Source organism: Aquarana catesbeiana, linkage group LG04, assembly GCF_042186555.1.
Source record: "Aquarana catesbeiana isolate 2022-GZ linkage group LG04, ASM4218655v1, whole genome shotgun sequence".
Taxonomy (NCBI): domain Eukaryota; kingdom Metazoa; phylum Chordata; class Amphibia; order Anura; family Ranidae; genus Aquarana; species Aquarana catesbeiana.
In genome coordinates, this window is record NC_133327.1 from 552,337,447 (window position 1) to 552,360,828 (window position 23,382).

Consider the following 23,382-nt stretch of genomic DNA (forward strand, 5'->3'; position numbering starts at 1 on the left):
ATCTGTCACTCCTGTCAGGACAGAACAGGGAAGTGTGTGTTTACACACACTCGTCCCTGTTCTGTCTCTCCTGGTCACGATCGCTTGTGGCCGGCGGTCATCACGACCGTCGGCCACGAGCATTGGCACACCTGCTGTGCAGCGGGCACGCACGCGCCTACCATCCGGACCCCGCAAGCCAACGTACAGCTATGTGCTTTCGCGCAGGGGAACCAACCTGCCGCAGTATAACTGCGGCAGCTGGTCCAGAAGCAGTTAAAGGATAAGTTCACCTTTAAAAAAAATAAATGCAAATCTTTTTGCAGGTAAAAAAATGTACATTTCTTATTTTTTTTACTTGGAGCCTTTAAATCATTGCACCCACAATCAGCAGATCACAGGTGCCATTCAGGACTCCAGTCGATCTGTCAGTGTATCTGTCTGCTCATACCTCATACCAGGAAGGCAGATACACATTGACAGGAAGAGACAACGAACTACCAGAGCACTCAACAGTGGCATGGTAATTCATTGAGAACTACAAATCAACTGCAGCAAAGGCTGTCTGTACTTTTTCCATAGATTTCCATTCACAGAACTCTGTAAATGAATGAAGCAGCCTGGCGGGTAGAGCCATTTCTTTAAAACAGGGACAGCAAGGGTGGGGGGGGAGATCCCTCGCTAGCTGTCACTAGAGGCAGTGGAGCAGGTGGCAGCTGCAGCAGTGGGAAAATGTTACATGTTTCACCCTAAAAACGAGGGGAACGTGTAACATTTTTCCAAAGGTGAACTTATCCTTTAAGAGACCACAAATGATACAGCAAGGTAAAGTTTGGCAGCAAAAGGACAAAGTTAATGAGCAATGGTAGGTCTAAATTTACTAGAATCAAAGAGCACAGCCTGCGGTTTCACTACAAAAGTTAGGATACTGCACAAGATACAGCAGTGTAAACTTGTCCAGTAACAGAATAATTTTAATATATTGCTAGTTTGTGTTTGCCTAACTTTTATTTTATCTATGAAATTGGGGAGGTATAGTGAGCATGAGTGATATATGAGGTGGTTTAGTTGCACTGTTTACACTGTTCTTGCGCTTAGTCTTTTCTTTCTTTTAAACAATGCAGCAATGTGCTGCAAACAAAAGAAAGCCCCAAGAATAGATGGTAAATATCAAGTGAATGCTCCCCATTGAGTACACAAAACATAAAAAAAGACCCTACCAACATAAAATAAAGATAAAAATGGATAACACCAAAATACCATCCCTGAAACATAAACCCACTTTATTAAAGGGAGCCTTCCAGCAAATCAACATAAGTAAAGACCAAATACCCCATAAATATATGAAAACCCCAAAATACCACCCCTGGCACTCCCAAAACAGGAGATTGCACTAAACCTGTAGGTAAATAAGAGAACTAGAACCTTTGTTAAATGGAAGAGTGGGTTTGATATAATTATGGCAGTTCCTCCACCCAGGACAGGTCCTCTGTGAGCAGGTAAAAGAAGATAGATGCCTCCAGATGAATTTTGCAAGTCCAGTTGCGTCTGTCTTTGAGTCAGAGAACTGAAGATAAGATCACCAGTCACAACTATCCTCCAACTGTTGTCTGACCAGCCTGGAATGTTTTTTTTTTTTTAACTGAAAGAACTGTAGTATGGCATTGGAACTCAGAGTCAGCCTATCTACTCTGCAATTGAGTCCCTCCCTAGTAGTTTCTAACATAACAAGGTGACCACTACGTTCATACAGTAGCACAGACCTAGCTATCTGGCACTCTGCATGTGAAATAATACCAAAGACAAGGCAGAGATATTCTGTTTGTCACAAACAGTTAGATATTAGGGATGAGCCGAACACCCCCCGGTTCGGTTCGCACCAGAACCTGCGAACGGACCGAAAATTCGCACGAACGTTAGAACCCCATTGACGTCTATGGGACTCGAACGTTCAAAATCAAAAGTGCTAATTTTAAAGGCTAATTTGCATGGTATTGTCCTAAAAAGGGTTTGGGGACCCGGGTCCTACCCCAGGGGACATGTATCAATGCAAAAAAAACTTTTAAAAACGTCTGTTTTTTCGGGAGCAGTGATTTTAATGATGCTTAAAGTACAAAAAAGTGAAATATTCCTTTAAATATCGTACCTGGGGTGTGTCTATAGTATGCCTGTAAAGTGGCGCGTGTTTCCCATGTTTAGGACAGTCCCTGCACAAAATGTCATTTTTAAAGGAAAAAATCTCATTTAAAACTGCTTGCGGGTTTAATGTAATGTCGGGTCCTGGCAATATAGATGAAAATCAGTGAGACAAACGGCATGGGTACCCCCCAGTCCATTACCAGGCCCTTTGGGTCTTGTATGGATATTAAGGGGAACCCCGCACCCAAATTAAAATAAGGAAAGGTGTGGGGCAACCAGGCCCTATATACTCTGAACAGCAGTATACAGGCGGTGCAAACAAGACAGGGACTGTAGGTTTGTTGTTAAGTAGAATCTGTTTGTAATTTTGAACGGGTACATTTTTAACGTGTTTAGCTCTAGCCAAAAAATCTTTTTTAAGCTTTTTGGAAAACATAGGGAAGGGTTATCACCCCTGTGACATTTGTTTTGCTGTCTGTCCTCCTCTTCAGAAGATTTCACCTCACTTTTTGTCCCAATGACAAATGTTTTTTGATAATTTGGGTTTTTTTGTGGAACAAGGATTGGAAAGCATCAGTGGAAAGGAGAAATATTTTTCCCATATTAACTCTTACAGGAGAGAATTTCCCTTCCTAGGGGTAGATTTCATCTCACTTCCTGTTGTCTCCTTGCAAGTAGGAGTCGTTTGTAAGTTAGATGTTTGAAAGTAGGGGCCTGCCCTATATACTCAGCAGAAATTTGGGCCTTATGTGTTGTTGTGGCCACAACACTGTAAGCCCTCACAGGGCCCTGCTGTGAAATATAAGAATTGTAATTACATGCCCCTGTTGAACAAGGGCAGAAAAATTGGGCCTTTGGTGGTGGTGGTGCTGGTGCCACAACACTGTAAGTCCTCACTCGCTCTTTGTGGGTGCAGAAATGGGCCCTGCTGTGAAATATTAGATCAAGAATTGTAATTACATGCCCCTGTTGAACAAGGGCAGAAAAATTGGGCCTTTGGTGGTGGTGGTGCTGGTGCCACAACACTGTAAGTCCTCAATCGCTCTTGGTGGGTGCAGAAATGGGCCCTGCTGTGAAATATTAGATCAAGAATTGTAATTACATGCCCCTGTTGAACAAGGGCAGAAAAATTGGGCCTTTGGTGGTGGTGGTGCTGGTGCCACAACACTGTAAGTCCTCACTTGCTCTTGGTGGGTGCAGAAATGGACCCTGCTGTGAAATATTAGATCAAGAATTGTAATTACATGCCCCAGTTGAACAGGGGCTGAAAAATTGGGCCTTAGACACTGGTGCTGGTGCCACAACACTGCAACCCCTCACAGACACTCTAGTTGGAACGCAGGAACGAGCCCTGCTGCAAAGTATTGCATCAAAAATTGTAATTACACGCCCCTGTTAAACAAGGGCTGAAAAATTGGGCCTTAGGCACTGGTGCTGGTGCCACAACACTGCAACCCCTCACAGACACTCTAGTTGTAAGGCAGAAACGAGCCCTGCTGCAAAGTATTGCATCAAAAATTGTAATTACACGCCCCTGTTAAACAGGGGCTGAAAAATTGTGCCTTAGGCACTGGTGGTGGCGCCCAGAACCAAAAATGTTCTTACAAGCTATCAGCGTGATGATTGAGGAGGAAGAGGATAATTTCTCAGGGATAGTCACTCAGCATCAGTATAGGCAGTCTTTGAAGGGATCTGAGATTTCAAAAAAAATTATTCGGTTACATCAGCATCAGGTGCTTGGTAGCTGGTGGTGATCCAAGACTGATTCATTTTTATGAAGGTCAGTCGATCGACCGAGTCGGTGGACAGGCGCACCCTGTAATCGGTTACAAAGCCTCCAGCAGCACTGAATGTGCGTTCCGAAAGAACGCTGGATGCAGGACAGGCCAGTAGCTCAATTGCATATTGTGCAAGCTCTGGCCAGTGATCCATCCTCAAGACCCAGTAACCCAGAGGATTTTCGGTGGGAAAGGTGTCCAAGTCAGATCTTGCCCCTAGGTATTCCTGCACCATGTAAAACAGACGCTGGCGATGGTTGCTGGAACCGATCATACCTTGGGGCTGCGGACCAAAAAATTGTCTGAACGCATCGGTCAGACGGCCACCTTCTCCACCGCTCCTTCTTTGACTAGCCGAAGCCTCAGCAACACGTTGTCCAGAAACAGGAGTTTGTAACCTCCCAGTCTCTGGGAACGCGTTGCACAGACCTTTCTGCAAGGCCTCCCGAAGATGTTTCATCCTCTGCTCCCTCTGCGATGGCAAGATAAGGTCCGCAACCTTACCCTTGTAACGTGGATCAAGGAGGGTTGCCAGCCAGTATTGGTCCTTCTCCTTGATACCACGAATACGAGGATCCTTACGCAGGCTTTGCAGGATCAGGGAGGCCATGCAGCGTAGGTTTGCTGAGGCATTCGGTCCGGAGTCCTCTGGGTCACTAAGGACGACATGGTCCGCAGCCACCTCCTCCCAGCCACGTACAAGTCCATGTGTTTCTTGGGACTGATCCCTTAAAGACTGCTGCTGATGCTGAGTGCCAGGCTCCACCTCCATACTGACACAATCTTCCTCCTCCTCCTCCTCCTCGTCCTCTTCCTGTGTGATCGGCAGGCACGCAGGAACACTGTCTGGATAAAGGGGGCCTTAAGAGCTAAGGAAGTCCTCCTCTTCCTGCCTCTGTTCTGCCTCAAGTGCCCTGTCCATTATTCCATGCAGTGTGTGCTCCAACAGGTGGACAAGGGGGACAGTGTCACTGATGCATGCACTGTCACTGCTCACCATCCTTGTGGCCTCCTCAAATGGTGACAGGACAGTGCATGCATCCCTGATCATGGCCCACTGGCGTGGGGAAAAAAAAAACAAGCTCCCCTGACCCTGTCCTGGTGCCATAGTCGCACAGGTACTCATTGATGGCCCTCTGCTGCATGTGCAGCCGCTGCAGCATGGCCAACGTTGAGTTCCACCTGGTGGGCATGTCACAGATTAGGCGGTTCTTGGGCAGGTTAAACTCCTTTTGGAGGTCCATCAGCCGAGCACTGGCATTATATGACTGGCAGAAATGCACACAGACTTTCCTGGCCTGCCTCAGGACATCCTGTAAGCCCGGGTACCTGCCCAAGAACCGCTGCACCACCAAGTTAAGGACGTGAGCCAAACAGGGCACATGGGTCATTTGTCCCTGTCGGAGGGCAGAGAGGAGGTTGGTGCCATTGTAGCAAACCACCATTCCTGCCTTAAGTTGGCGTGGTGTCAACCACCTCTGAACCTGCCCCTGCAGAGCTGACAGAACCTCTGCCCCAGTGTGACTCCTGTCCCCCAAGCACACCAGCTCAAGCACCGCATGGCATCTTTTGGCCTGTGTACTTGCGTAGCCCCTTGAAGGGCTACGGAGCACCGCTGGTTCCAAGGACAAAGCACAGGAAGAGGCCATGGAGGAAGAAGAAGAGGAGGGGGTGGAGGAGAGAGGTGTGTCACAATCATTAGCATTTTGGAGGCGTGGTGGCGGAACAACCTCCAACACTACTGCACCTTGTCCTGCATCCTTCCCAGCTGCCAGCAGAGTCACCCAATGCGCCGTGAAACTTAGGTAACGTCCCTGTCCATGCCTGCTGGACCATGAGTCAGCGGTAATATGCACCTTACCACTGACCGCCCTTTCCAGCGAGGCATGGACATTGCCTTCCACATGCCGGTAGAGAGCCGGAATCGCCTTCCGTGAGAAAAAGTGGCGTTTGGGTACCTGCCACTGAGGAACTGCACATTCCACAAACTCACGGAAGGGGGCAGAGTCTACCAACTGAAAAGGCAGCAGTTGAAGTGCTAGCAATTTTGCCAAGCTAGCATTCAACCGCTGCACATGTGGATGGCTGGGAGCAAACTTCTTTCGGCGGTGCAGCAGCTGGGGCAGGGAAATTTTCCTGGTACAATCTGACGTCGGTGTACCAAAAGCAGATTGCCCACAAGTACTTGGCTGTGACACACCTAATTCTACACCTTCATTCCTCTCAGTGCAGGTCTCAGAGAGGACTGAAGGTATAGTGGGGTTGGAGATCTCAGCTGATGAGGAGCAAGGAGAGGTCCTCTTTGTTCTTTGGTGTGGGTCTTTTAGATACGCTTGCCAATGAACTGCATGGCAGGTCAACATATGTCTGGTCAAGCATGTGGTACCCAAGCGGGAGATGTTTTGGCCACGCGAGATACGCTTGAGACATATGTTACAAATACCAGCGGTGCGATCTGATGCACTCGTCTCAAAAAAGGCCCACACCAAAGAACTTTTTGAATAATGCGCAGAGACTGCAGCTCCCTGCACATGTGGAGCTTTGGGGTGTGATGCAGTCAATGTGCTGCCCTAAGGCTGGCCCCTGGAGGGCATCCTGCCTTGTTGGTGATGTGCCGCCTCCTCCTCCTCCTCCTCTTCCTCTCTCCTATCAGGCACCCACGTTGAGTCAGTGACCTCATCATCCCCTCCCTCCTCATCACTGGAGCAAACCTGGCAGTATGCTGCAGCAGAGGGAGCATGACTGCCAGATTGCTGTCCTTCTTGGGCACCCCCTCTGTCCGTGCTCATGTTACTGCCTTCATCGAGCTCAGTATCATCATCAGAGCCTTCCAAACGCTGGGCATCCTCCTGGAGCATGTACCCAACACTGTGGTCAAACAGTTCGAGAGACTCCTCAGGAGGACATGGTGGGGCTAGGGAAGGAGTCACTGATGACATTGAGCCGAGGGAAGAGGCCGCTGCTTTGCCAGACAAAGTACCCTGGGCATGGGTGAGAGAGGATGAGGAGGATGAGGACGGCTTGGTCATCCACTCGACCAAGTCTTCTGCATGTTGCGGCTCAACACGGCCAGCTGCCGAAAAAAAGGCCAAGCGTGTCCCACGGCCATGTGCTGATGAGGATGCACCGTCTCCACGACCAGCACTAGACACAGAGCCTGCTTGCCCTCTCTTATTGGCTTGTGACTGTCTGCCTCTCATTCTTGGCCTTCCAGACATACTAATGGCCTGTAGCTGCACTAAGTTGGGATATATATATATATATATATGTACTGATACTGCAGCTAGCAAAATCAACTGCCTGCCTGTAGTATGAGAACACCACCAACCTTCTATAGGTAGCTTTAGCTGAACACTGTGCAGAGCTCGCAAAAAACTAACTTGTAGCTTTTTTAGCTGCCTGCGGTAGTGATAGGATCAGGAAAACACCACCAACCTTCTACAGGTAGCTTTAGGTGAACACTGTGCAGAGCTCGCAAAAAAATAACTTGTAGGTTTAGCTGAACACTGTGAGGTGGACGCACCACACTAACTTGTAGTTTTAGCTGAACACTGTGAGCAGGACGCACAGCACTAACTTGTAGTTTTAGCTGAACACTGTGAGCAGGACGCACTGCACTAACTTGTAGCTTTAGATGAACACTGTGCAGAGGTCTTACTACACTAACTTGTAGGTTTAGTTGAACACTGTGAGCAGGACGCACAGCACTAACTTGTAGTTTTAGCTGAACACTGTGAGCAGGACGCACCGCACTAACTTGTAGGTTTAGCTGAACACCGTGAGGTGGACGCACCACACTAACTTGTAGTTTTAGCTGAACACTGTGAGCAGGACGTACAGCACTAACTTGTAGTTTTAGCTGAACACTGTGAGCAGGACGCACTACACTAACTTGTAGCTTTAGATGAACACTTTGCAGAGGTCTCACTACACTAACTTGTAGGTTTAGCTGAACACTGTGAGCAGGACGCACAGCACTAACTTGTAGGTTTAGCTGAACACTGTGAGGTGGACGCACCACACTAACTTGTAGTTTTAGCTGAACACTGTGAGCAGGACGCACAGCACTAACTTGTTGTTTTAGCTGAACACTGTGAGCAGGACGTACTGCACTAACTTGTAGCTTTAGATGAACACTTTGCAGAGGTCTCACTACACTAACTTGTAGGTTTAGCTGAACACTGTGAGCAGGATGCACAGCACTAACTTGTAGTTTTAGCTGAACACTGTGAGCAGGATGCACCGCACTAACTTGTAGGTTTAGCTGAACACTGTGAGGTGGACACACCACACTAACTTGTAGTTTTAGCTGAACACTGTGAGCAGGATGCACCCCACTAACTTGTAGGTTTAGCTGAACACTGTGAGCAGGACGCACAGCACTAACTTGTAGTTTTAGCTGAACACTATGAGCAGGATGCACCGCACTAACTTGTAGGTTTAGCTGAACACTGTGAGATGGACGCACCACACTGACTTGTAGTTTTAGCTGAACACTGTGAGTAGGACGCACCCCACTAACTTGTAGGTTTAGCTGAACACTGTAAGCAGGGCGCACCCCACTAACTTGTAGTTTTAGCTGAACACTGTGAGCAGGACGCACTGCACTAACTGTAAATAGTCTAGCTGCCTGACTGTGGTACTAATAGGATCAAAAGAACACCAGCAATTTTCTTCAGGTAGCTGTAAATACTGTAACAAGACAAGCCTGCCTGTCAGCAAGAAGATAACAGGAACGGATCTAGCTGAACACTGTGAGCAGGACGCGCTGCACTAACTGTAAATAGTCTAGCTGCCTGACTGTGGTACTAATAGGATCAAAAGAACACCAGTAATTTTCTTCAGGTAGCTGTATATACTGTAACAAGACAAGCCTGCCTGTCAGTAAGAAGATAACAGGAACGGATCTAGCTGAACACTCTGAGCAGGACGCACTGCACTAACTGTAAATAGTCTAGCTGCCTGACTGTGGTACTAATAGGATCAAAAGAACACCAGCAATTTTCTTCAGGTAACTGTAAATACTGTAACAAGACAAGCCTGCCTGTCAGTAGGAAGATAACAGGAACGGATCTAGCTGAACCCTGTGAGCAGGACACACTGCACTAACTTGTAGCTTTAGATGAACACTGTGCAGAGGTCTCACTACACTAACTTGTAGGTTTAGCTGAACACTGTGAGCAGGACGCACAGCACTAACTTGTAGTTTTAGCTGAAAACTGTGAGCAGGACGCACCGCACTAACTTGTAGGTCTAGCTGAACACTGTGAGGTGGACGCACCGCACTAACTTGTAGTTTTAGCTGAACACTGTGAGCAGGAAGCACCGCACTAACTTGTAGGTTTAGCTGAACACTGTGAGGTGGACGCACCACACTAACTTGTAGGTTTAGCTGAACACTGTGAGCAGGACACACCCCACTAACTTGTAGGGTTAGCTGAACACTGTGAGCAGGACGCACCCCACTAACTTGTAGTTTTAGCTGAACACTGTGAGCAGGACGCACCGCACTAACTTGTAGGTTTAGCTGAACACTGTGAGCAGGACGCACCCCACTAACTTGTAGTTTTAGCTGAACACTGTGAGCAGGACACACTACACTAACTCTAAATAGTCTAGCTGCCTGACTGTGGTACTAATAGGATCAAAAGAACACCAGTAATTTTCTTCAGGTAGCTGTATATACTGTAACAAGACAAGCCTGCCTGTCAGTAAGAAGATAACAGGAACGGATCTAGCTGAACACTGTGAGCAGGACGCACTGCACTAACTGTAAATAGTCTAGCTGCCTGACTGTGGTACTAATAGGATCAAGAGAACACCAGCAATTTTCTTCAGGTAGCTGTAACTACTGTAACAAGACAAGCCTGCCTGTCAGTAGGAAGATAACAGGAACGGATCTAGCTAAACTGAATACAGTGTATATATATATATATATATGCAACACCTGTAAGTGCAGCTAACTGACTGACTGTTCTGCCTAATCTATCTAACTCAAATCAAATGACACTGTCTCTCTGTCTATCTCTTTCAACACCGGAACACACACTACACAGGGCCGCCGTGTAGGCGGCCTTATATAGTGTGGGGCGTGTACTAAATCCCCTGAGCCATAATTGGCCAAAGCCTCCTTGGCGCTGTGATTGGCCAAGCATGCGGGTCATAGTGCATGCTTGGCCAATCATCAGCCAGCAATGCACTGCAATGCCGCAGTGAATTATAGGCCGTGACGCGCCACACTAATTTGGCGCGAACAGCCCATAACGTTCGGAATTCGGTGAACGACCGAACAGCCGATGTTCGAGTCGAACATGGGTTCGACTCGAACACGAAGCTCATCCCTATTAGATATACACTCCAGTTTCTGGCCTTGGTGAAAATACAACAGCAGCAACTCAATGGATAGGGCATGTGGCTCAGTTCTCTCTCAATTTAATTCCTGGAAACTCCCCTTTATAAAGATATCAAAGTCCTCCAATCTGGGGTTTCTCACCCAGCTAGCAGGAATGGGATGTTATATACATATATAACTCAATGACTGTAAGAAGCACAGACACACAATTATAGACAAGGCAGCAGATCCCTACATTTGCTATGCATAGGTCAGCAAACTAAAAGTGACTGCTGACCTTCAAATCAACCACAAAAAAACTAAACACAAAAAACCCAATAGTAAGAAAAACAACCCAAGCAGAGGATTGATTTCCCAAAGAGCTATCAATCAGAAATAAAGTATAGTTTCCAAACTGACTCTAAGCTTTCCCTGTGTAGTTTTGCAGCTTTCCTTATGCTTTGCTTACATCAGCTCCCATTCACTGACACTATGGCTGCCTTGTGTCCCCTTCTATAGTTAGGGGGCTGGCTTAACCAAAAGCCCTTTTATTGACCCTTCTAAAACTGCTGCGCATAGTTGAAATGTAGTGCATTATGGTTTGAAAAAAAAATCTCCTGGACTAATCTGTGTATAAATGTGCTGGGATCATGAATTTCCAACCAGCAGGATTTTCCTCAAACCCATAGTAGCAGCTAATCTTGACCTCATCCCCATTTGTTGCCATTGCTGATTTCTTATTTTGCAAATGCTGGTTGTCAGACTTCCCTACTGTCTACTTTGAGTCATTGGCCCACAACTGTACAGATAAGGACTTCTGACTTTCATGATATATATACTTGATCCTGAAGACTGACTTACCAGGTATTAGCCCTGTTCAAACCAGGTAACCTTATGACAATTGGCAGGCAAAGTGAATAACATTGAATATCTTTTTATGATGGCACCTGAAAGTGGATGGGATATACAGTATTAGGCAGCAAGTGAACATGTTGTCTCTGACAATGATGTGCTGAAAGCAAAAAAAATGGTCATGTGTAAGGATTTGAGCGAGTTTGACAAGTGCCAAATTGTAATGGCTAGACAACTAGGCGAGAGTATCTCCAAAACTGCAGCTCTTGTGGGATGTTCCCAGTTTACGGTGTTCAAGAATTACCAAAAGTGGTCCAAATAGAATCACCGGCGACAGGGTCATGGGTGCCCAAGGCTGATTGATTGTGGAGAATAAAGGCTGGCCCATGTGGTCCGATCCTATAGAAAACCTACTGTAGCTGAAATTGCTGAAAAAGCCAATGCTAGTTCCAATATAAAGGTATCAGAACATAAAATGAATTGCAGTTTGTTGTGTATGAGGCTGTGGAGCTGCAGTCTGTTCAGAGTGCCCATGTTGACCCGTGTTCACAGCCAAAAGTGCCTACAATGGGCACATGAGCATCAGATCTGTACCACAGATCAATGGAAGAAGGTGGCCTGGTCTGATTAACTCAAGAGTGGTTTGAGGAACACAACCAAGTGTTCGAAGTATTGACTCCAAATTTTTCAGACCTCAATTCAATTAAGCATCTGTAGGATGTGCTGGAAAAACAAGTCCAATCCATGGAGGCCCCACCTCATAACTTACTTAAAGACTTAAAGGAGTTGTAAAGTCTTGAGGTTTTTCACCTTAATGCAAAACCTTTTGTGGTGCAGCTGCCCCCCAGAACCCCCCTTTTACTTACCTGAACCCGGTCTTTCCAGCAACGAAAATTAGCCCAGCAGCTCCAGCCGCTCTCTTGGGTCCTCTGCTCCCGCTGCTGTCAATCAAATCCAGTGACACGGGAACAAGGGGGCAGGGCCGAGTCCTGCTGCCTGTGTCAATGGATGCAGCAGCAGGACTCGGGAGCACGCCTTCACGAGTGGCCCCAGTGAAAGCGGCTCACCATGAGGGGCACTCAATGCACAGGAGGAGGGCCACCAGGGGACCCCAGAAATTGAGGATCGGGCCGCTCTGTGCAAAACCCTTGCACAGAGCAGGTAAGTATTGGCATATTGGTTATTAAAAAAAAAAAAAACCTTTACAATCACTTTAACGACCTAAAGTATCTGCTACTGAAAGTTTTGTGGCAGATACCACAGTATACCTTCAGAGGGCTAGTGGAGTCCATGCCATGATGGGTTGTGATGGTCATAATGTTATCACTGATCAGTGTTTGATCTTGGTTTCTACTGTAACTGCATGTATACTCTTTTACTCCACAAATGTATTCTCCTATAAATTAGTAACAGTTTGTTCTGTATATGCAAAAAATGTGTATACAATTATTTTAAACCTATTGTAAAATGTATGATTGCACCATGTACCTTTACTACTATTTTGTCTTTTACATTTAGAAGTAGGATCATACCTAAATATAAAGGATAAGGATGACATCTGCATTATAGTTTTCTGTTGCAATTACATGAACAAAAGGCTTCAAAGTGAATAAATAATTCAGCTGTGAGACAGTTGGAATCCGCAGCATGAAGTAAGCACCAGGTGTAATAGTAGAAGCTGGAAGTCGACATGTTAGCCAGCTCTCAGTTCAGGTGTGTCTGATGAACTGGAGAAAACAATAATTTAGAGTAGCTCACTAGAAATGGCACTTACCTTATTCACCATAGAAACAGACTCAGCTGTCTCGCATACATAATTATACATAATTATATGATAGCAGGTTTCACTGAAAGCATCCTAAATGAAAACCGTGTAAAAAATTGAAGTTTCTATAATAACAATTTTTTGAATTTTTTTTATATGTATTATGTAACAAGGCTGGAAGCTTTGGGCTCAACCGCACTTCTCTGTACTATTGCACCGAATTGCTAGTGCACAGTAGATGAAATAAGAGCGCAAACAGATGTCTATATCATACTTTTTTAGGAAACATTTCTTCTTTTATAGCTTATATATTTTTTTTGTTCTCGATAAAAACATTTTGCTTTGGTTTACCAGGGGAACTTGTCAGATTGTGATATGTTTTTTTGCAACAGGCAATGCTTTAATGAACTTATAAAGCCTTTGAGAACAAAGGGTGTGCATGGTATGACACACCAAAAACATAAATTTCTTGAAAAAGGTCTCTGTTACTGTCTACATTTGGCACATTTATTTTTATTCAGAGAGAAAGGAATTTAATGGTTGAAGATAGAAAATTGCATTATCTATGCTTGGTTAAAAGATTCTGGGCCGCCTACATTTACATTTCTCTGCCCGGAATAAAATGCCTGCTGTAAACTAGAAGTAGTTGCTTTTAAAGTGTATGTAAGGGCAAAATTTAAGGAAAACTTGGCATTACATGGGCGCAATTCTGTAAAAATACCCAGGGTTGCCAACCGCCAGTAAATTTACTCACAGTTTGTAAAAATCTGTGATTTTTTTTTACAACTGCCAGTAAATATCAGGGGCTGATCATTTTTATGCTGTGTTGACTTTTTAAGTGTAAATCAAGCAAATTACTTTGTTATAGGTATTGTCAGTTTTCCATATCATGTTTATACTGTTTAAATATTCACTGTGTTCGTTTTCAATAGGAGTTCTGTAATTTCTCAGGTTGCCAGTAAAAATTGTGCTCCGCCAGTAAATTTTCCATGTTTTGTCAGTAAAAAATGCTGCGGGAGGTTGGCAACCCTGCCAGTAAAATCAGGGCAAAAACACACTCAACTCATCACTTCCTAGGAGTCCCACCAAGTTCTCATCTGCTGGACTATAGAACACCCTCTCCTCTCATCATCTCTATAACATGGTAGGAAGCAGGGCTGAAGCTCCAGGCCCCTTACCTTAAGATAGGCCCATTTGCAAAAAAACGAAAAAAAACAAACAACAAAACGATCGACTTTGAGGGTCGTGGCTCGGCAACCAGGGATTACAGAGACTCTGAATTTGGGATGTAAGTGGCTGAAGACCTACCCCACTACTGATCAACATTTGGGGCTCCTATCATTTATGGTTCTGGAGATACAGGGCTCCTCGCGCAGCCTGTCAGAAGCTACATACGGAGCGGCCAGTTTAAATACAAGCTGGCACACTGTTTGCAGCAGACTGAGAGGATGAGCTCACAGTGCCTCTCCTCACTTCTTGTCAGAGGCACTGAGCTCAATGGACAGCTTGGAGCCTGCAGAGTTTGACAGGCAGCACCGCCTGTCAAACTTGCCTATTGATTTCAATGGGGCCACTCTGCAACTGCAAGACAAACTTGCTCGCAGTAGCAGCATAGTCCAACAATGTAAAACTACCATTCAGCGATGTAAAAAAAAAAAAAAAAATGAGGAGGTGGCAGTAGCATCTCATGAATGCCTGTCAGCTGCTGCTATACCACCCGTTGAAAAGCAACCCACCACAGATCACTTTTCAGAGGGCAGTAAGCATTACCGCAAATATGAAAGAAACTTGAAACACATCATCCATTTCACACTCCCCACCAACCAGGTCCCTCCCCAGCCACTTCCCATGTTAGCCACCTCCCTTCAACTTATATCACAGGTGACCATTTCCCAACCTGCAGATGACTGACCCTACTCCAAAATATATCACTCCCAATTACTTCCCCCACCCGCTGATTGATATCCCTCCATGACCACCTCACACCCCCCTGCTGACAGACCTCCCTCCCCAGCCTGTCCCCACACACCCTCTCACCTGCTGACCTGTGGATGGGGAAATCACTCCAGAAGTGTTATTGTGTTCTGCCAGTGGGGAGCCTTCCCTGCCCACACAATACAATAATCAGTGTCGCTAACTATAGCTGGCAGCACTGATTGTTTTGGAAAAAACCTGACAAGCTGGTTGTACTCAAGTCGATTAATAGATTGACTTGTGTACAACCAGCTAGTTCATACATAGATTGACTATGGTTGGTCTCTGCTTAATTGGCTTGATTTCAATCTATGTATGGCCCGCCTAACCACTACATAGTCCCTAAGCATCCTTCTTACATTTTTCCTTCCCAGATTCCTTCATCCTCCTCACCTGTACATAGTGCCCGCTGGCATACCCTCCACACTCCTTTCCTATACAGAGTGCCCACTGTCATACCTTCCACACTTCTCTCCTATACATAGTGCCCACTGTCATACCCTCCACACTTCTCACCTGTACATAGTGCCTGCTGTCATACCCTCCACATTCCTCTCCTGTACATACTGCTCACTGTCATACCCTCCACACTCCTCTCCTTTACATACTGCTCACTGTCATACCCTCCACATTCCTCTCCTGTACATACTGCTAACTGTCATACCCTCCACATTCCTCTCCTGTACATACTGCCCACTGTCATACCCTCCACACTTCTCTCCTGTACATACTGCCCACTGTCATACCCTCCATACTCCTGTCCTGTACATACTGCCCACTGTCATACCCCCACACTCTTCTCCTGTACATACTGCCCCATCATACCCTCCACACTCCTCTCCTGTGCATACTGCCCACTGGCATACCCTCCACACTCCTCTCCTGTACATAGTGCTCACTGTCAACCCTCCACATTCCTCTCCTGTACATACTGCTAACTGTCATACCCTCCACATTCCTCTCCTGTACATACTGCCCACTGTCATACCCTCCACACTCCTCTCCTGTACATACTGCCCACTGTCATACTCTCCACACCCCTGTCCTGTACATATTGCCCACTGTCATACCCTCCACACTCCTCTTCTGTACATACTACCCACTGTCATACCCCCACACTCTTCTCCTGTACATACTGCCCCATCATACCCTCCACACTCCTCTCCTGTGCATACTGCCCACTGGCATACCCTCCACACTCCTCTCCTGTACATAGTGCCCACTGTCAACCCTCCACATTCCTCTCCTTTGCATACTGCCCACTGTCATACCCTCCACACTCGTCCCCTCTACATACTGCTCACTGTCATACCCTCTACACTCCTCTCCTGTGCATACTGCCCACTATCTTACCGTCCACACTCCTCTCCTGTACATACCACCCACTGTGATACCCTTCACACTCCTCTCCCATACATACTGCCCACTGTCATATCCTCCACACTCCTCACCTGTACATACTGCCCCATCATACCCTCCACACTCATCTCCTGTACATACTGCCAACTGTCATATCCTCCACACTCCTATCCTGTACATACTTCCCCATCATACCCTCCACACTCCTCTCCTGTACATACTGCCCACTGTCATATCCGCCACACTCTTCTCCTGTACATACTGCCCACCATCTTACCCTCCACACTCGTCTCCTCTACATACTTCTCACTGCCATACCCTCCACACTCCTCTTCTGTGCATACTGCCCAATATCTTACCGTCCGCACTCCTCTCCTGAACATACCACCCACTGTGATACCCTCCGCACTCCTCTCCTGTACATACAGCCCACTGTCATATCCTCCACACTCTTCTCCTGTACTTACTGCCCACTGTCTTACCCTCCTCACTCATCTTCTGTACATACTGCTCACTGTCATACCCTCCACATTCCTCTCCTGTGCATACTGCCCACTGTCATACCCTCCACACTACTCTCCTGTACATACTGCCAACTGTCATACCCTCCACACTCCTCTCCTGTACATACTGCCAACTGTCTTTCTCTCCACACGCCTCTCCTATACTTACTGCCCCCATAATACCTTCCACACGCTTCTCCTGTACATACTGCCCCATCATACCCTCCACACTCCTCTCCTGTACATACTGCCCACTGGCATACCCTCCATACTCCTCTCCTGTACATAGTGCCCACTGTCAACCCTCCACACTCCTCTGCTGTGCATACTGCCCACTGTCATACCCCCCACACTCCTCTCCTGGACATAGTGCCCGCTGCCATACCCTCCACACTCCTCTCTTGTACATAGTGCCCACTGTTATACCCTCCACATTCCTCTCCCTCACCTGCACATACTTCCCACTTTTATACCATCCATACTCCTCCCCTATGCCTCTTACCCACAAAAACAGTTCTTTAAAATTATATTAAATATCTTCAGTGTTACCAGCTCTAGAATGGGCACACTTTTGTTAGTTCAGCTAAATGAAATATTCTCAATCCTCATATTTGTTTTGCCCATTATTAGTACTCATTTAATTTTGTGATTACTACTGTGATGTATAGGGATGTCAGCTACTCTAAATATACCACTAGTAAAAAAGTGTTCCTGAAAATATTTTTGAATTGTTGGCAACTATGCACTTGGGCACTGCCGAAGGGCCCCCGCGTCAGTAGGGGGTCCTATGAGTGGCTCCTGGGATCCTGTGATATTAAAGCAGTAGTAAACTTGGCTAACATTACTACTTTTTAGAGGTCCTGAGCTAGGTTATGCCATAATGTACTAGTATGCACAGCATACCTGTCAGACTGAGCCCTGCAGCACTGCCTTGTGATCAATCCGGGGGTCCCAGGCGCTTCCATCTTCATCCGGTTTTCCTTCCCAATTCTGTGCCTTCGGTTACTTACTGTCAGGGAATCAACAGCAGGAGAAGGGCTTTAGGACCCAGCATCTCTACCAGCACTTATGGCAGGAGAAGGACTTTAGGACCCAGCATCTCTGGCAGGAGAAGGACTTTAGGACCCAGTATCTCTACCAGCAGGTCACATGGGCCTATATAAGGAAGTCTGTTAGTGTCTGCAATTGCTGGTTTGTCTTCAGCTCCCCCTGTGTTCCTGTGCCCTGTATTATCTGCTGATCTGATCTCCTGTGTACCGACCCGGCTTGTTTTGACCTGCTCTTCCTGATCCTCTGGCTTGACCCTTTGGCTTGCACCTGACTTCCTCTTGCCTGCTCCCAGCATCTGACCCCAGCCTGGCTTTTGGACTCTGCTTATCTTGCTTCCTGTACTAAGACGCAGCTGATCTTAGGTCATTCTGATCCTGGACTGTCTCTCTGTGAATGACCCCTGGCCTGGCTCCCAGCTCCGCTATTCAGTTATTCCACTGGACTCTGTCTCCTGGACCTTTCAAGCACGCCTGTCTCCAGCAACCCGGCACCCGTGCTTCTGTGGGCACCACACCTGCTGTTCCACCTTCAGTGGTGTGCTGCGCTTGGCCACAAGGGGAGCCCTCCCAGCATCTCGGCCTTATACCAAGTTACTGACACTTACCTTGGCCGGGCTGCGTTGCTGTTACTCCCACGCATGCTCATGCGCATCCTCTCTCATCCCCCCTCTCTCTCTCATCCTCCCTCCCTTACCTCTCATCCCTCTCTCATCCTCTCTCTCTCTCTCTCTCTCTCTCTCTCTCTCTCTCTCTCTCTCTCTCTCTCTCTCTCTCTCTCTCTCTCTCTCTCTCTCTCTCTCTCTCATCCTCCCCCTCTCTATTTAATTTAAATTATTATAACAAAAAATTGTTTGCATTTTTTTTTTTTTACAAAAAGCCCCGCCAAAATCCTCAGCAGGCCCATGATGTTCTTAGCCTGGGAGGAAGAATTCTATAGTCGTTCAGGAAAGAATTGGGCAGAGCTGATAATACTTACAGAGATTATCCAATTTTGCCCATAGATACGCTTTCATGTGGAATTCCTGGCTATCATTAAGTAATCTTAAAAAGGCTCCGAAAACCCTTTCTTCACACTATTTGTTTTTTTTTTTTTTTTTGTGCAACCCAGCTGGTTGCATGGAAAAAAACTGTCAGCTTTGGTTGGAGACTGTATTAACCATGCGAGCCTAGTGCCGCAATCTCCCCTGCTAAGCTGTTGTGTTCTGACGGGGGGACGCCCCCCCCCCCCCCACAGAACACTCCGATCAGCATTCTCTGCCATTGGCTGAGAGCGCTGATTGGGAGCCAGTCAGCTGCTGGTTTTCCAACATGCACATCCATCAGAAGCTGGCCAAACGGCTGGTTTCTGTTGGACAGACCAACATACACACGGACAGAATGTTGGCTGGTATTTTTTGTATCGGCAATTGTCTCCCGACATTCTGCCTGTGTGTATGGGGCTTAACTCACCTGTAGGATAAAAATGCATATACTTACCTATTTTCATGCTCCGGCACAGTGACATGATATCTTCTGTGTCAGCAAGCGCCGACAATGGGTGACATCACCTATAGGCTTACTATTGGCCATCTGTTGTTGCTGCTCCCTTCTTTCCTCTGAAGCTGGCCGCTGGATGACACAGGGGGCCCATCATATGACATGACTGGAGTGGTGTGAAAATAGGTAAGTATATGCATTTTTCTTCTACAGGTTAGTTAGTATAGGGTTTAGAAGGGGGTGGGAGCAATTTTAAGCTTACATGTAGTTAGTGATAGCCCGGACATTAATTCTTTAACTGAGAGACAGACATTTATTGACCATTGCGTTGGTTTCACGTTATAAAAAAATAAAGAATGTATTAAAAATATTGTAAACTTAAAGAAAACCATGCTAGGAATCCAAAATATGTAATAATTGATAGCAGCTAGCACAATACCATAATACACGGTATACACAAAATATAGAAAACAGAAGTGCAGCACTATAGAAAACACATTAGTGCTCCATTCAAATAATAAAAATGTACATACAATACAATTATTAGAAAATAAGTATTACAAAATTGTGAAAAACATATAAGTGCATAAAAGTGATAAACCAAAAGTCCCAATGAAAAGCCAGATGGTAGGTTAAGCAATCTTCTCTGTGTGACAAGAGGAGAGCAGATGTCAATCCCAACAGCCTCTAAGCTTCCCAGGAATAATACTGCAAACCACTTCCGTGTTTGAAAAGCTGGGGGCTTATCAAAATCAGACGACCCCCAATAAAGACTTAGTTTACACTGCACAAGACCTCCACCTTCTCTCCGGCACCTTGCCAAAGAGCCTCACCACCATGTTTCCCAGAGATCAATGCACAACCAAACTCAATATAGGAATGATGTCTTGTCGAGCCATCAAATGGCTGGTGTCAAAGATGATTGCATGTGCAGCACCATGACAACTGCAGATCAGAGACTAAGATGGCAGCTTCCTTGGATCTGACTGACCAACTTCTGCCTGAAGCTTTCACGCCACCAGTCACTGTCCAGCCCCTCCAAAATATTATTTGGAAATAGATGAGTATGTACAAAATGTAATGTAGCCCATGGGGTAAGGTTCTTACATTGTTAGGTTTCATTGGTCTCTCAGTTCTTGTAATTGGATATCCAAATTAGCTTTTACATGACATATGTATGCAACTCTATATAAATATATAAACTCCACTTTAGCACTTAATGTAGGTTATTAACAATTACAGCGATTAGTAAAATATTATGGTTTTATATTTGTATCTAAAGTAACTTACAGTAAAATGTAAAGAAAAGCATTGAAAGATACATGTTCTATACTTAAACCAGAATGGATTTGTTTTTTTAATAGGACCTTATGTGTCAGTGGTCCTTAATTCTGGAGATGCGTTTTATAGATGCTATGTAAAAATCCAGCTTAAGCTAGAAAATTCTCTTTTGTGTGCAGCACTGATACCAGTATTATTTTGTTGCCCAACTTTTGGGCAAAGCTCTATCCCTACCCATCATCCCCTGTCCAATAAGAGCACATAAAAGTGACATTGTCTTTAAATGAAAATATTAAAGTGTTACTAAATCCACAACAGTAAAACCAGTCTGTATATGCAATAAAGAATCATTGTTATACTCACTGTGTAACCTAAGAGGTTAATCATGTGCATTGTGTAAAAAGGCAGTTTGATTCTGACTTCTTTGATTCTCCCCTTCCACAGTCCCCAATCCATCTCCTGATAGCACAGAGTACAGGGGGCACTCTGCACATGCTCAGTTTGGTGTGTATTGCTAGATAGTTTTTTTGGAAGGGTGCATGTGATCAGCACAGGGCCAATCAGCACTGTCCAGACAGAGGGTCAGGGGTCATGCAGCCTCATAAGACAGTCAGAGGAGAATGAAAACTCCTCCTACAAGCTTTAACCAGTGCTCTGCTGGGCACTGATAGAAGTCACAAGACTGCTAAATACTACTGATGAGAAAAGGTATTTTGCCGTTTATATTTACTAAAATAATTGCAACTTTAAGTCACCTTCACCCTGTAAAGCAGAAGTCTAACAGTTATCTTTCAGGCAAGAGAGTCAAATCCTTGATCTCTTGAAGAGCTATGCGTAGTCAACACGTCCGGTTATATTAAATGCCAGGTCCCCCGCTAAGGTCTGTGGTACCTCTGTGTTACCTCCTGCCCACTGCAAAGGTACTGCTCTGTCCTCTGCTGAGCATGCAAAGCTATTGCAACAAATGTATTATAACATTGATGACTAGGGATGAGCCGAACACCCCCCGGTTCGGTTCGCGGCAGGACATGCAAACAGACAAAAAATTTGTGTGAACACCGTTAAAGTCTATGGGACTCGAACTTGAAAAATAAAAATTTTAAAGGCTAATATGCAAGTTATTGTCATAAAAGGTGTTTGGGGACCCGGGTCCTGGCCCAGGGGACATGTATTAATGCAAAAAAAGTTTTAAAAACTAACATTTTTTTGGGAGCAGTGATTTTAATAATGCTTAAAGTGAAACAATAAAAGTGAAATATTCCTTTAATTATCATGCCTGGGGGGTGACTATAGTATGCCTGTAAAGTGGTGCATTTTTCCAGTGTTTAGAACATTTGCTGCACAAAATGACATTTCTAAAGAAATAAAAGTCATTTAAAACTGCTTGCGGCTGTAATGTAATGTCGGGTCCCGGCAATATAGATGAAAATCATTGAGAAAACCGGGATGGGTCCCCCCCCCAGCCCATTACCAGGCCCTTTCGGTCTGGTATGGATATCAAGGGAAACCCCGCACCCAAATTACAAAAAACAAAAAAAAGGCGTGGGGCCCCCAGGCCCTATATACTCTGAACAGCAGTATACAGGCTGTCCCCAGTGGTCCATCCTCAAGACCCAGTAACCCAGTGGATGTTCTGTTGGAAAGGTCTCCAAGTCTGATCTTGCCCCTAGATATTCCTGCACCATGTAATTCAGACGCTGGCGATGGTTGCTGGAACCGATCAGACCTTGGCGCTGAGGACTGAAGAATTGTCTGAAGGCATCGGTCAGCCGGCCACCTTCTCCACCGCTCTTTCTGTGACTGAACGAAGCCTCAGCAACACGTTGTCCAGCACCAGGAAATTGTAACCTGCCAGGCTCTGGAAATGCATTGCACAAACCTTTCTGCAAGGCCTCCTGAAGATGTTTCATCCTCTGCTCCCTCTGCAAAGGCTGGATAAGTTCTGCAACCTTACCCTTGTAACGTGGATCAAGAAGGGTTGCCAGCCAGTAATGATCCCTCTCCTTGATACCACGAATCCTAGGGTCCTTTCGCAGGCTTTGCAGGATCAGGGAGGCCATGCACCGTAAGTTTGCAGAGGCATTCGATCCTGAGTCCTCTGGGTCACTAAGGATCACATGATCCTCAACCACCTCCTCCCAGCCACGTTCAACTCCATGGGTTTCTGGGGACTGAAAACGATCCCTTGAAGACAGCTGCTGATGCTGAGTGTTATCCTCCACCTCCATGCTGACACAATCCTCCTCCTCCTCCTCTTCTTCTTCCTGTGTGATCGGCGGGCCCACAGGAATACTATCTAAAAAGAGGGCCTTGAGAGGTAAGGAAGTCCTCCTCTTCATCCCGCTGTTCCGCCTCAAGTGCCCTGTCCATTATTCCACGAAGCGCGTGCTCCAACAGGAAGACAAGAGGGACAGTAACACTGATGCATGCACTGTCACTGCTCACCATCCTCGTGGCCTCCTCAAATGGTGACAGGACAGTGCATGCATCCTTGATCAGTAGCCTCTGGCGTGGCAAAAAAAAGCCAAGCTCCCCTGACCCTCTCCTGGTGCCATACTCACACAGGTACTCATTGATGGCCCTCTGCTGCATGTGCAGCCGCTGCAGCATTGCCAATGTTGAGTTCCACCTGGAGGGCATGTCACAAATGAGGCAGTTCTTGGGCAAGTTGCATTCTCTTTGATTGTCAGCCAGCCAAGCAGTGGCATTATATGACTGGCAGAAATGACCACAGACTTTCCTGGCCTGCCTCAGGAGATCCTGTAAGCCTGGGTACCTGCTCAAGAACCACTGCACCACCAAATTCAGGATGTGAGCCAAACAGGGAACCTGGGTCAAGTGTCCCTGTCGGAGGGCGGAGAGGAGGTTGGTGCCATTGTCGCATACAACCATTCCT